At 42.6% G+C, this 15,000-nt stretch overlaps 1 protein-coding gene across 2 annotated transcripts in view; it reads left to right on the top strand.

Moving 5' to 3' along the window:
* Positions 1–8,571: 8,571 nt before the first annotated feature.
* Positions 8,572–15,000, top strand: part of fam222aa (family with sequence similarity 222 member Aa) — a 17,866-nt gene continuing 11,437 nt past the window's right edge. For both annotated transcript variants that reach the window (XM_060883854.1, XM_060883855.1), the window contains exon 1: positions 8,572–8,940. The gene's annotated coding sequence lies outside the window, so the exon portion shown is untranslated. The remainder of the gene's footprint in view (positions 8,941–15,000) is intronic.

A 15,000-nucleotide genomic window follows, 5' to 3' on the forward strand; every position in this document is an offset into this window, starting at 1 on the left:
GTGATGTGTGATGTGATGTTGTGTAATGTTATGTGATGTGTGATGTGAGTTGTGATGTTGTGTAATGTTATGTGATGTGTGATGTGATGTTGTGTAATGTTATGTGATGTGTGATGTGATGTTGTGTAATGTTATGTGATGTGTGATGTTCTGTAATGTAAGGGGATGTGGTGTGATGTTGTATGATGTGTGATGTGTGGTGAGATGTGATATTGTGAGATTGAGGTGTGATGTGATGTATGATGTTGTGTGATGTCATATTTTGTGATATTGTGTGATGTTGTGTGAGGTAACATCACAATGTGAACAGCCGGATAATTTTAGAATTCTAATGTAATTCTGCTTTATTGTACTAACATAGTAAGAGCCACTGTTACAGATCTTCTGAAAAAAAGATGAACAAGAAGGTGGACTTACACTTACAGTCACTTCACTAATCACACAGAAATCATTTGCCCCACCCACTTCCCCCAACACACCCCTATAAGCCCCCACGGAGAGCCAGGCCTTCACTCAGTCTCTCACACACACATGTACACATATCCTCGCCATCATTAATCACTTATTTCTCATTCAGCGAGAGAGAGAGAGAGAGAGAGAGAGAGAGAGAGAGAGAGAGAGAGAGAGAAAATGAAGTAGTGATGGAGAGACATATGAAGAGAGCAACAGAGAGAAACACAACAAGGGTGAAACAGCCAGAAATGAGAGAGAAAGATGACTGAGAATGAGACAAAATTTTGAGAGAGGGGGAAAAAACAGAATGGAGGAGAAGGAAAGAAGAAATGAAAGAGAGATATGTGGAGGAGGAAAATGTGAGAGATCGAAAAGAAATAGAGGTGGGGAGAAGTTTTAGGGACAAACAGAGAGGGTAAATCAAAACAGGGAAAAGGAGCAAGAGAGAGACAGGAAGAATGAAAAAGGTGAAAGGTGTCCAGACAGATGGACAAAAAGGTGTCCAGACAGATGGGGAGACAGACAGAGATCTGAGAGAGAAAGACACAAGGAGGATGAGACTGAAAACAGAGAGAGAGAGAGAGAGAGAGAGAGAGAGAGAGAGAGAGAGAGAGAGAGAGAGAAAGAGAGAGAGAGAGAGAGAGAGAGAGAGAGAGAGAGAGAAAGAGAGAGAGAGAGAGAGAGAGAGAAAGAGAGAGAGAGAGAGAGAGAGAGAGAGAGAGAGAGAGAGAGAGAGAGAGAGAGAGAGAGAGAGAGATCTGCTCAGCGCCATTTCATCAGCCTTTGCTGTACTGGAACAATAACTGCCCACTCACACAGACACACACACACATGTGAAGGTTAGCAGTGCTGCTGGTTGTTGTTGTTGTGTGTTTAGCATTCGGGGGTCTGATGTTGCACACACACACACACACACACACACACACACACACACACACACCCATGAGTGCTCTTCATTTTAAATGGGAAAAAGTGCCACTTCACAAAGATCACCGTCTCCACGGCAACCGCACACTCGTTATCATCAGGCCACTAATTACCACTCGGGGGCTCTGATTGGTCATAATTAGCGGTTAACCCTTTGGTGCGCTGAGCACAGCAGGGCCACTCACAATCAAGGGGCAGGTTACCATGGCGATTAATAACCACCTTTTATTCTGTCTGATCATTTTGTCTCTATAAACAGTCGATAACTCTTTGAAACAGCTTTTTGGCTCAGTGTGAACTTCCTCTGGGTTAATGACAGTTCTGTTGTGTTAGCTTGCCGTTTCACTATTTTATAACAAATTACACACGTTTCTCAGTGCAGTGTTCACTTTTATCACAACTCCTCAAACTTCAGACTCAACACAGTCTTGGAGTTCACAGCCACGGAGCACTGCACCTCCTGAGACACTTCACACACACCTCTGAACCTGCTCACGCAAAACCACAACATTGACAACACTTCCTGATTCATCGGTCCATCACAACAAACACTGTAGCAGGTTACTACAGAAGGCAGAATCCTCTTGAACTGTAGATTTATTTGATGGACAATTTGGAATATTATTCTTATAGCCACAGAGATTCCTGTTCCTCAAAACCTTTCTGTTCCTTAACACAGAAGATCTGAGCTGACTTTAGTGCTTGGACTTCTAAACCCCTGATAAAAGCCATTTCTAGTTTCCAAGTCACAGAGGGTCTCGTGTGTAGCAGTGTTCTCTCTCTCTCTCTCTCTCTCTCTCTCTCTCTGTTACCTATAACCTACCTCCAGTGGTGCAGGTCTGTTGTGTGTGCAGTTGATGTTAAGCTGTGTTGTACATGAGAGAACAACACAGTGTGCAGTGTGTGTTAAGCGCGTGTCATTTTTATAGAGGAAAAACTCTGTGTGTGTTGTGTTTCTTTGAAGAGCATGAAAGGCCAGTGAGGCAATCTGAGAAGTTCACACACGCACGAGGAAAATAACTGAGAGCCGAGAGGATGGCGTGTGATTCAGTCCCATCTGTTCAGAGACGTTCTATTAGAGATCAGAGAGGGTGAGAGAGGAGGACTAACACACACACACACACACACACACACACACACACACAGACGGGTGTGGTGAGGCTTAAGGCTGAATTAATTATTAATAAATTCTTTGTTTTATACACTTTTTTAAATATTATAAAATAACAGACAGATAAGAAGCTTGATGGACTCTTTAGGAGCCAGAAGAAATTTGGTTGCTGCGGCAACAGATTGGCAGCATTCACACTGGCAGCGGAGGTGCTAAGAGCGCCAAGTGCAACTGTTATAGCAAGAGGGTCAGCAGGAAGCCTGCTGCGTGTTAGCCATTAGCCATAGTGCTGAGGCTGGACCTGGAAGCTTAGCATGTATTACAGCTAGAAATCTCTAGAAATCCACCTCAGTAGTCTTAGCATCTGTGAGCTAAGTTAATATAAGTGACCTCGTATGGCCGGGTCCATGTTTAATGCCTAACATCTGGGTACAGAGTCTCAGTAGACTCAGCATCTGCGTGTCGGTCTGTGAAGCCAAAACACACAGCGCTCATGTTAATCACTAACATGGCGTTAGAGAGACACCGGGTTAAAGAACGGCCCGGAAACTTTCATATTTATTAGCCAGCAGCGTCCACACTCCACCGGCTGACCAGACGTCTCGGTCATTAGCTTCAGGTTACATTTAAACTCCTGGAGTTTTCCATGAGCTACTGAGTGTTTTATTCCTTCTGCTTTGAAATGTTAGCATTAGATTATAGATTAGGCTGAAAGGTGTGTGTGTGTGTGTGTGTGTGTGTGTGTGTGTGTGTGTGTGTGTGTGTGTGTGTGTGTGTGTGTGTGTATTATCCATCCAAACCAGGTTTTCTGAGGTTTCTACGTTCTTTAATAAAAAATCTTGGTTTCCTAAAAAAATTTTTGAGGTCTCCTAAAATGTCTTATGTAAAAAATATGTTTTGGCTTCCTGTGTTCTTGATAAAATGTCCTGGATCCATGAAAAAGCTGCTGCTGTAATGAAAACAATAGTAAAGACCAGAAGTCCATGAAAACCAAACAGTATTGTGTAGATGAAACTTCACTTTTGTGTCTAATGAAATAGCAAATTTATTGATTTGACAGATTTTGTTGTAAAGAACTTATTCAGGAACCACAAAAGCCTTTCACAAGACCAGGGAGTTAATTTGTTCATCCGGTGCATCTCATCATCTATCTCCATTTCATTTATGTTCAGAGCTCAGCATCATGACCTGAACCTCACACACTTTTGTGTGTGTGATCCTAATTATAAGGGTGTGAAATGATGTGAGAGCAGGGACGGGGAGATAATGATAATGCTACAGAGCGAGAGACATGCTGCTTCTCACAAATTGATTTCTAGGTGTTAAATGGATGGAGATCTCAGAGACTGCAGAGCTTTTCACCTCCACACCTCCTGCTCCTTCTCACCTCCACAATTCCTTCACCTGCACAGCACTGGCTCATCTCTACACCACCACCACCTCCAGTCTTCCTCCTCCAGGAAGTTCAGGGAGAAGAGAGAGAGAGAGAGAGAGAGAGAGAGAGAGAGAGAGAGAGAGAGAGAGAGAGAGAGAGAGAGAGGACGGGACAGAAGAAAACAGTTCCCACATAAGACACTATAAAAGTGCAGAGTTTTAAATAAACTCATACGTACATGTCTGAAATGATTGGGAAGGTCATGATTTATCTCACAGTCGGTTTGTGTCAGCGTTTTAAACACACAATGGTTTTGGAGATGATGAAAAAGAGAGAGTGAAACAGACAAGTGGAGAGACAGATGGAGGATTCAGCAAAATGTCTGTACTGAGTGAAGGAGCTGGAGGAGGTGTGAAGGAGCAGCTGTACAGCTGGAGACTGAGTGAAGAGGAAGGAAGGAGAGAATGAGGGGAGAGTGCAAATGAATTACAGAGAGAGAGAGAGAGAGAGAGAGAGAGAGAGAGAGAGAGATACAGAGAGTCACAGAGAAAGAGGGGTCATAGTTAAATCCGATATAAAGGTTAAATCAGAAGCTCGCTAGCCTGCATGTAGAGCCTTTGAATACTCTCTTCATCTTCTTTCCTGCTGCGTGTGTGTGTGTGTGTGTGTGTGTGTGTGTGTGTGTGTGTGTGTGTGCGTGTAGAAAGCTTTAAAACCTTTATTGTGTTTGTGTTTGTTGCTGTTCAGTTTATGTTCCTTAAATCACTATTTACTTCCTAGTGCTTGATGCTAGCACCTCGTTCCAGGACAGTCACTGTGTAGTAACCTTTATTTCTAGACCAGTATGATGGATCCATCCTGTGATAATAACTGACAGCCCTTATTTTCACTGCATCTCAACATCTGCTGACAATTTCCCTTCCCCAGTCTCATCATGTGTATGAGTGCAAAGTGCTGAGGGGGTGTAAACTTTTGTAAACTGTACCCTCTGCTATATATATATATATATATATGTATCAATCGGATCAAATCAGATACTGAAAGTTTAAAGAATAAAATAAAATCACTCAACTAGAGCTGTGGAGAGAAAAACACAACACAGTCAGAATCTGGTGTGAATCTGGACAACAATTAGTGAAGTGTTAAGTGTGTGTTATGTGTGTGTGTCTAGAGTGAAGAGGGTCTTGTGTAGTGAGCTGTCAGTGGCACCAGTGCGTCAGCGTCAGTTCGACATCGCAGCTCTATTGTACAACCGCGCGTGATTCTGACACACACACACACACACACACACACACACACACACACACACACACTGTGAATACCACAACAAGTGTGCAACTGGCAGCATGTCCAGCACAGCTGATACTGATAAAGAGAGAGAGAGAGAGAGAGAGAGAGAGAGAGAGAGAGAGAAATTTCTCCCCACGTCCGAGGTTCTTCATCTGTTGTTTGGACATTAGTTAAGAAGGAACTTTGTAAGGAATAAAATTGTGTGTTTGTGTGTGTGTGCTGTTACAGTACAATACTACAATACTACAGTGACATGGTGGTGTGATGAAGCATGTAACAACACAACAAGAGTTTTATTACTCTTAATATAAACCTGTCATGTGCAGCTGCTCGACTGTCAGAGCTTCTGTTCTAGAAAACTAATCAACCTCTTCTGACCAATCAGAGTCCAGCGTTCAGCAGCAGCACTGGTGTGAACACATCTCAGTCCAATATAGAGGACTGAGGCACTGAACACCTCACTTTTGCGTGTGTGTGTGTGTGTGTGCGTGTGTACTGTCAGTTATGTTAATAGTGTGAAGAATAGATCACACACAAATATATATCCTCCCTACTGTCAACTTTCACTCCTTTAACACTTTCAACTCTTTCTTTCTTTCTTTCTTTCTTTCTTTCTCTGCAATTCACATCTCCACAGATCTCATGCACACTTCTATTTTTTCCTTTTTTCTATCTGTCTCTGTCCCCAGCGTCCTCTGCTGCCACATCTCCTGCTCTCTGTCATACTTTATCTGAATTTCTATCCATCTCCTTCTCACCCTCCCTCCCTCCCTCTCTCTCTCTTTCCTCTCTCTCTTTCTCTCTCTCCCTCTCCCTCTCTCTGTGTTCATATGACACAGTTTCAGATTCTCGTCTTTCTCAGACAGTGCACGTCCTCTTGCTCTATCGATGGCGGTTGAATCAATGTTATCTCTTTTCCCCACGCCTCGGCCTTCATCGATTCCTCTCGCCTGTCGCACACTCGCTCAATTAAACTTCTCTCTCTGCAGCTCGGCAGCAAATTGAAATCGGACACAGCCCCAAGTGCTGGAGAGCGTATTAGCCTGAGACAGATGAACACTTCTTATAAAGCTGTTGGGAAGAAAACGGAAATTACAGATGAGCGAGAGAGAGTAGGAGAGAGAATAAGAGGGAGAGAACATGCTCTTCTTCCTTATCATCTTCTCTTTATTATATTATTTCTTTATCTTCATGTATTTATATTTAATATAATCATCAGTAAAGGAAATGGAACATCGTTCCTCACATCTCCGCTGTAACACATTCACATCAGCAGAACATATTCTCAGCGTTATGGTTCCAGGAACTGTTGGCCATTCAGAGCATAAAATGTTCCCAAACGTTCCTACAACCTTCCTTCAACATTTTTGTTGTAATGTTTCCATATAACTGGGAACATTGTACGATCCACTGACATTATCGCAGAAGATGTTATTAGAACATAGCAGGACTGTCTCAGAACCTGTTTGTTTGCAACTCAAGAACCACAAAGCTTTTTAGAAGTTACCTCCTCTTGGCTCAGGAACCATGGAGGCAGAGCTTGTGGTGCTTAAGGTCTCTGGTCAGTCATATCTGCAATTCTGTAAAATAACAAGCTTTAGACTCAGCATCTCTGACACAACAGAACTGACAGAAAACTGAAGTGTTTGTTTATGTGCTCGACTTCGCAGTAGTGAGTTATCTTCAGTGAGCACCAGACCGAGCTTCTGATCGCAGCCTTAATCACTTCAGCAGCGTGTTTGTGTTACTGCACTGTCACATCGCTAAGCCGTGGTGGCCTTCGGCGCTCCATCAGCCCTCGTCTTAATCCCCTCGAGTGCTGCTGTGTTCAGCAGTTTATTAGCAGGACTGACACCAGGAAGAGCACTGTTAGCATTAGCATTAGCATTAATGACCCCCAGATCTGCCTTTAGCCTCGTCATCAGTTTGGCCTCGCCTCAGTCCACCTGCTGCCTAAAGAGGAACTGCATGTTTTTGCTATGACAGTTTCTCTCTCTCAAACACACACAGTTTAATATGGCAAAATGAAAAATGTTTAGAATATTATAGCACAGTGACTTAGCGGATCTGCGGATGTTTGATTTGATTTGATGTGAATCTGATCACAGCAAGCCCAGAGCTCAGGGAGCTCACACACACACACACACACACACACACACACACACACACACACACACACACACACACTGATGAATTATAGATACAGCAGACTAAACACTTTGTCAGATGCAGGAACGTGCTGGTGATTTGCTGTGGGCCGAGTGGAACAGGACTTCACCTCTATAAACATGTCAGCTGTAATATCTGAACATTTACTCTCATTGCATAATATCTGAACATTTACTCTCAGTGTGTAGCTGCAATTCACGTCCATTCTGAAGATCTGTAGGTCACTTTCGTCTTTGTGTGTTAAAGAAATGATTCAGTGTCTTAGGTATGACCTGGAGCTCTGACTCTGCTGTATCTAACACATTTATTTCACCTGCTGTCTTTTGTGTAAATGACACAGAGGCAATTCCTGTTATCTGTACACATAAACTAAACTCTTTTGTTGTGTAGATGAACATTGTGGAGTGACGCAGGAGTCGCCATCATGGGGAAAATTGATTACTTTGTCTCTCCAGCACTGTTATGTATTAAAGGATAGGTGGAGAGGTTGTGTATAACTGGATACAATAAAATCATGAGTTTATATTTTTATTATTTATTATTGAGTGGTGAATTGAGCATAAGTCTGATCTCAGATGCTTTTAAAATGTTCATGGTGAAACTTTTTTGAGTGAATCATTTGGATTTGTTGTTTATTTACAGCATGACCCCTAATTTGGATAGAACTGTGAAAATGTCATTCAGTTCTTGTTTTTCATTAAAATCATGTTTCGGTATCATACACACTCGTGTAGAAAATGTTATTGTGAACAAACAGTGTTATGCCAGCATGTAGCATGGCACAATGGGGCAGTTTCAAATGATTTTTCTTTAACTAATTATCTTTAATTAGTTTAATTAGAATTTATAAAACTCGGAATCATTTTTTTTAATTATATTAAACAATACACATATTAAATGTTCTCTGTTCAATAAATAAGAATAACAGTAATTTAAAAATGGCTTCCGCCTAATGAAGTGCTCTTTAGTTAACTGGGTAACTAACTAGTAACACACTAGCGCACTACATAGAGCACACTCGCTGTAGTGTGCACACTTTCCCTCACTCGTACTCTGTAGTGCGGTAGTAAGCCGAACGTTCAGGACGCTGACGCCGTCACCGTGGCAACAGGCATCGCCGTCCTGCGATTGGCAGAGCTGTGGGAATATGCAAATCAATGACGTGCGCTGATTGGTCGGTGGGCGTGGCCTGACGGAGCGAGATCCGCGGTGGTTCCTGGACTCGTTGTCAGTCCGGTGAAGCGGCTGGAGCAGAGCGGAGCAACTGAGGAGAGAAGCCGCGCGCGCGCGCACTTACACACCGGTTACTTACTCCCGTTACACTCTCCGAGGATTATAGCCGACATAGAGCCCGGAGTACACAATCCGCTTCAGGAAATTACACCCGGAGAGAAAGGAATAAGAACAAGCCTCGAGACGGATTATTAATACACTTTATTAACGGAATGACGGAGTGTTAATCCTCCTGTGTCCGTGCGCGAGTGTGTGTGTGTGTGTGTGTGTGTGTGTGTGTGTGTGTGTGTGTGTGTGTGTGCGCGATCGAGAGTGTGAGGTCGCGCGCCGCGCCGCTCGGAACTGTATGGAGGTGTAGAGACGAGCAGAGAAGCGGTTTATGGTAAGAACCCCGGTGTGTGTGTGTGTGTGTGTGTGTGAGAATAAAATTTCACTTTATTCTTTACATAAACAGATTATTGAACTAATTTTACTACATTAATCAGTCTAAAAGATCTAATTATCTGAACTGAAATGTATTATTTTAATTCGATTTTATTATTAAACTTTTTATATTTTGTTATTTATTTTCTGATTTATGAATTAAGATTCTCTTCTCTTGTGATACACATTATATACAGGTGATTAATGTGTAAAATAAACACTCTTAGGAAATGACAACATGTCGTTTGTGTGCGTGTGTGTGTGCGCGCATGCAGGTGTAGTAAACACTGTTTGATTGTAATTATTTATTGTATGTGTTAAAGTGAATAATCATAAAACAGGAGACATGATTTATGGACCAACCATCACACACACACACACACACACACACACACACACACACACACACTTTTGCTGAAAAGCTGTAAAAGTTAATATTTAATGTGTTTATGTTTTGTGGCTCAGCAGATAATTGTGCGTGTGTGTGTGTGTGAGGGAGAGAGAGAGAGAGAGAGAGAGAGAGAGAGTGTGTGTGAGTGAATATGAAAGCCCCTTAATTTCCCATCTTGTCTCTTTAAAATCCCCATCTCTCATAATTTAAAGTGATATTAACCCCCAGAAATGAACAGTCCTGGCCTCTTATTGGTCGGTTTGTGTGTTAATGTTTATTGCACCGTGCTGCTGTTGATCTCTGGATTGGTCAGAAGGTGTTGATTATTTTATAACAGCCGCTCTGACAGTAAAGCAGCTGCACATCAGGTTTATAATAATGCTCTCCTTCTAATATCTTATTGTTTCTATAGTAACAGTTGGTTTTCAGGGACTCATACAGCCAAAAACACTACACATAACAGTACAGAAGGAGTCTCCAGTGTCAGCGCTGTGTAACACTCAGATCTGAAGATTTCCCACATCATTAGGACAGATGTGTTTACACCTCTTTATACTTTCTCACTAACATGACAAGCTGTGAAATGTAAAACCTTATTAACTTTGAGAGAGTAGAGAGTTTGGTGAGGAAACTAATGTTTATAGCTGCTATAACGTAAGTGAGAACAGGAAGAGTGCTGATAAGAGTGATAGACGGACGTCAGGTGATCACATCAGTGTGTCTCTTGCACATGCTGATGGATCCTTTCATTTTCAGGAGCGTATTATTGAAGCGGCTTCGTACAAGCGTGGAGATAAATGTCCAGAATGATTGATTGATACGCCGTGGGCGAATCCGTGGCCTGCTCTCTTATTAAACTCATGAATATTTTTAGAGTTGCAAAACTCTAATTTCCTGCAGCATAGATTCATCTGTCATCTGCTGTAATATTCAACTGAGTCAATCTGATTTACTCTTTGGTTTGGTTCACTCATTTTATTCACTGTTTTTCACTGATAGGAGGTGTGGCCTCTGTGTGTGTGTTTATATGGGTCAGCGTGAAGAAGGCATGGTCTGTGTGTGTGTAAGAGTAAAGAAGCTGTGTGAACGGTTTTGTGTGTGTGTGTGTGTGTGTGTGTGTGTGTGTAAAGATGTTCTGCAGGTGGTTTCAGCAGGGTTTCATCATTATGTAATTGCAGATGTTTAGACAACGACCTTCGTTTTATTGTTACTTCACAACCCTAAGTCTATCATTAAACTCCGCCCATTGTTCTGTGATTTTCCTCAGTGTTTCCACACATCTGTGTCATTTGGATTTTTAAGTGATTGTGATATTCATGCATGGTAGACATCAACTAGTGAAATCTAGTGTCAGTCAGATCTCCCCTGGGTTGATGTGTATAGAGCAGCAGGAGGTGAGGTTCACAAACATGAAGGTGTGTAACATCTCTGTGGAGTGTGTTATGTGTAAACACACACTGAATAAAAAACTTCTAAATCCCATAGAGATGAAATCCTCTCACTAGGGATACCTGGACGTCTGAGCTGTCTACTTTAAAATAAACTAATCTCCTCTCTATCTCCTCTCCATGTCCCATTCATCACCTCTCCTTCTCCCAGACTCCGCTCCATTTCCTCTCAGTTTCCATCTCCTTTCAGTCTCCTCTCCATCTCCTCTCTTTCTTCTCTCTATCCCCTCTCCTTCTCCTCTTAGTCTTCATCTCCTTTCAGTCTCCTCTCCATCTCCTCTCTTTCTCCTCTCCTCTCCATCTCCTCTCCTTCTCCTCTTAGTCTCCATCTCCTTCTCCTCTCAGTCTCCTCTCCATCTCTCCTTCTCCTCTCAGTCTCCTCTCCATCTCTCCTTCTCATCTCAGTCTCCTCTCCATCTCCTCTCCAACTCCTCTCCTTTTCTCTTTCTCCTCTCTTTGTCCTCTCCATCTCCTCTCCTTCTCCTCTCTTTCTCCTCTCAATCTCCTCTCTTTCTCCTCTCTTCCTCTCCATCTCCTCTCCTTGTCCTCTCAGTCTCATTCTCCTTTCCATCTCCTCTTCATCTCCTCTCCATCTCCTCTCAGTCTCCTCTCCATCTCCTCTCAGTCTCCTCTCCATCTCCTCTCTTTCTCCTCTCAGTCTCCATCTCCTCTCCTTCTTTTCCTCACACTATCTTCTAAGTTTTTTCCCGGTGCTGGTGTTTAATTTGATAACAGAATATGTTTGACACCGAAACTCTTTCTGAAGTTTGTGACAGGACTATGGAGTCAGATATCAGAGATGATTATCAGAGATGATTATTACACATTCAGCACCAGTCGACAGCGACATCTCTCTGACATGACTCTAACCTGATTGTGAATTGCCTCTGATGTGTCTTTAATGTGCCTCTGATATATGTGTGTCTGTTTATGTGTGTGTATCACAGGGCTTTGAGGCTAGGACATGTTAATCTGTTTACCCACACTCCAGAGACGATGCATTGCAACATGATGCTGTGCAAAGTTCATGCACACACACACACACACACACACACACACACACACACACACACACACACACACACACACACAAAGAATTGGTAATAACTGTGGCTCACAGCTGCTGTTTCCCAACTACAAAGTGCTGCTGACTTGTGGGAAAAGGACACACACACAGAGTAATGCAACAGACATGTGGAAATAAGCCAACAGATCTAAGAGCAAGTGTGTGTGTGTAACCTTGTCTCACTCTTCATGATAATGATAGGTTGCTAAGCGACTTTAGCCCCGCCCCCTTGTCTCTGTCATTTATATCTCTTGCAGATGGAGTGTGTGATTAGGAGTGTGAGGATCAGTGCAGGATAACGGCCTGTGTGTGTGTGTGTACGTGTGTGTGGACAGGTCAACTTAGATTATCTCTCTCTCTGACACTAAAATCTGTCTCTTTGTCTGTATTACCAACTGTCTGTATCTCTATCCGTCTCTGTCTGTCCCTTTGCATGTTTGTGACTTTGTATGTCTCTGTCTTTCTCCAGTTGTTTTTTTTTTTGTGTGCATGTGTGTATGTTGTATTGCAGTGAGACTCCATTTTGAAGTGTAAGCAACATCTGTCCAGCTGTCATCCTGTCTCAGCCAATCAGGCACCCCCATGGGTAGCAGCTCTTTGTGTGTGTGTGTGTGTGTGCATGTGTGTGTGAGTGTGTGTGTGTGTGTGTGTGTATTGTAGAATTTATTGTATATAACTTAACCATTAAAACATACACATATACACTTTTTCTGTCTCACTTGTCTGACAGAAGCTTGAACGAAGTCATCAGTGTCATCAGCATCTTTTCTGAAAGCAGACAATAGCATCATGTCTTGTCCTCCCTGTGTGACTCTCTGCCTGTCTCCCTGTCTATATCACCCTGTCTCTCTGCCTGTCTCTCTTCCTGTCTCTCTGCCTGTCTCCCTGTCTGTCTCGCTGCCTATCTACCCTTCTGTCTCTCTCCCTCTCTGCCAGTCAGACATCTGGCATGTGTTTGTGTGTTGTGTTTTGTGCAGTTCATTTGTCTTTAAAATGATCTTAACATGAAGTATAATATTTTAATAGAAGGAAAAACAAAACAAGAACAACCCAGTTGGTCATTTGAAGTATGTTACGTTCAGGTGTATTTGTTACTAACTGAGACTCCTAAACAGCAGATAACTAATGATAGACATGCAGCTCATCAGGACAACCTTTTAAAACAAAGTTGTAGCTGACTCATGCTAACTTTCATTCCCTGGAAATACCTGGAAAAATCATGGCTCAGTGATTTTTCTGCATGTGTGTGTGTATACTTGTGTGTGCACGTGTCTGTGTGTGCATGTGTGCGGGTGTGTGCGCGTGTCTGTATGCGGGTGTGAGCGACAAAGAGGTGACACTGAAACTCTGCTAAGAAGCTAATTGCCTTTGTTGAAAGAAATTGGTGTGTTTTCACAGGAAAACGCTCTTCTCTCTTTCTTTCTTTCTTTCTCTCTCTCTCTCTCTCTCTCTCACACTCACACACACACACACACACACACACACACACACACACACACAGATGTATTTGTCTCTGTGTCACAACAAAGCAGTAAAGAGACACATCACTCTGGTTTAGCGTCTCTCTGAGGCGTCATGCCACACACTCACTCTATAGCTCTGTGTGTGTGTGTGTGTGTGTATGTTTGGCTTTGTGTGGGTTCTATTGTGTGTGCGCTTGCTGCCCCTCAGGAGACGAGGTCACCTTGTCTCCAAACAAGCGCTAATCTCGGTTCTGTTGTCGTCTATGTGTGATTAGCCTGTGTGTGTGTGTGTGTGTGTGTGTGTGTGTGTGTGTGTGTGTGTGTGTGTGTGTGTGTGTGTTTTGCAGTTTGTAGAGAGGAGTGCTATGTAAATAAACGTGTGGATGTGGTATAATGTAGAGAAAGTTGCCGAGTCACATCAAACAAGCTAGAGATGTTAGATGTTTACGTTTAGCATGCTAATGATTTCTCTTGTTTATTAGCAGAATCCATTAATACATTTAACCTCTCACTCGATCCAGGTTTAAACAGTGCTCCAAGTCCTCCAGTGTGTCTGTCTGACCCACCGTCTGTCTGTCTGTCATTGTAACAATGTAACAAGGCTCCACCCCTCCTTCATAGTTAATGAGATTTAAGGAGTGAGCATTCGCTAAATAAATAGGCAGCAGGAACAGCTGTGTGTGTTGAAAATTGTCTGTCATTGTTTGTGACAGATTTGTGATTGTACTGAACATACACACACTTTAACCACCATTTAACCTGTGTCTATGTTGGTCTGTCCTTATTTGACCCTCAAACGGTTCCCTTCAGTCAGCATTAAATCTCATTAAATCTTTCTTAGAATTAAATTTCTTTCTTTCTTTCTTTCTTTCTTTCTTTCTTTCTTTCTTTCTTTCTTTTGCTCGCTACCTCGCTACCTGCATCTCTCTCTCTCTCTCTCTCTCTCTCTCTCTCTCGCCCTCTCTCTCTCTCGCCATTGTGCCCAATCAGCACAAACACCAACTCATCTTCTGTCTCTCACATTGTCTTTCTCTCTCTGCACTCTGTCTGCGTGCCATCAGATGAATAGTGTCTCATTAGCATTATTGTAACAGCAGTCAACCTGCTGCTTTAGGGGTGTGTGTGTGTGTGTGTGTGTGTGTGTGTGTGTAGAACGGGGTCATGCATGTCATTTGCATTATCACCCCTCCTCTCAGTCTGTGTTTCAGGGTCATGGTGTCTGTGTCTCGTCTCTTTCTTCCCCCCAGCTGGCATTTGGACTGCACACACACACACACACACACACAAACATACGGAATGAAAAAATGTAAAATTTTGTAAAATGACTAAACATGATAAAAATGCAGACCCTTGACTGTGATCTCAGGAATGACAGAGTGGTATTTAGACACACAGAAAGATGAATGTGTGTATTGATTGATTTATAGACAGACGTGTGTGTGTGTGTGTGTATGTGTGTGTTAGCGCTTGGTTGGTTCTGGAATGTGTTCAGACTGTGGGAACAGAGCAGCTTTTTGCATCCGATTTTGCAAAGCAGCTCAGTTGATTTAGCCAGTGTGTAGCACACTCACACACACACACATGCACACAAACACTCGTGAACATGCAGATCAATATTTGTTTAGTGTGTTAGCATAGTCACTGTTATAAA

This window comes from Tachysurus vachellii, chromosome 12 (assembly GCF_030014155.1).
Source record: "Tachysurus vachellii isolate PV-2020 chromosome 12, HZAU_Pvac_v1, whole genome shotgun sequence".
NCBI lineage: Eukaryota > Metazoa > Chordata > Actinopteri > Siluriformes > Bagridae > Tachysurus > Tachysurus vachellii.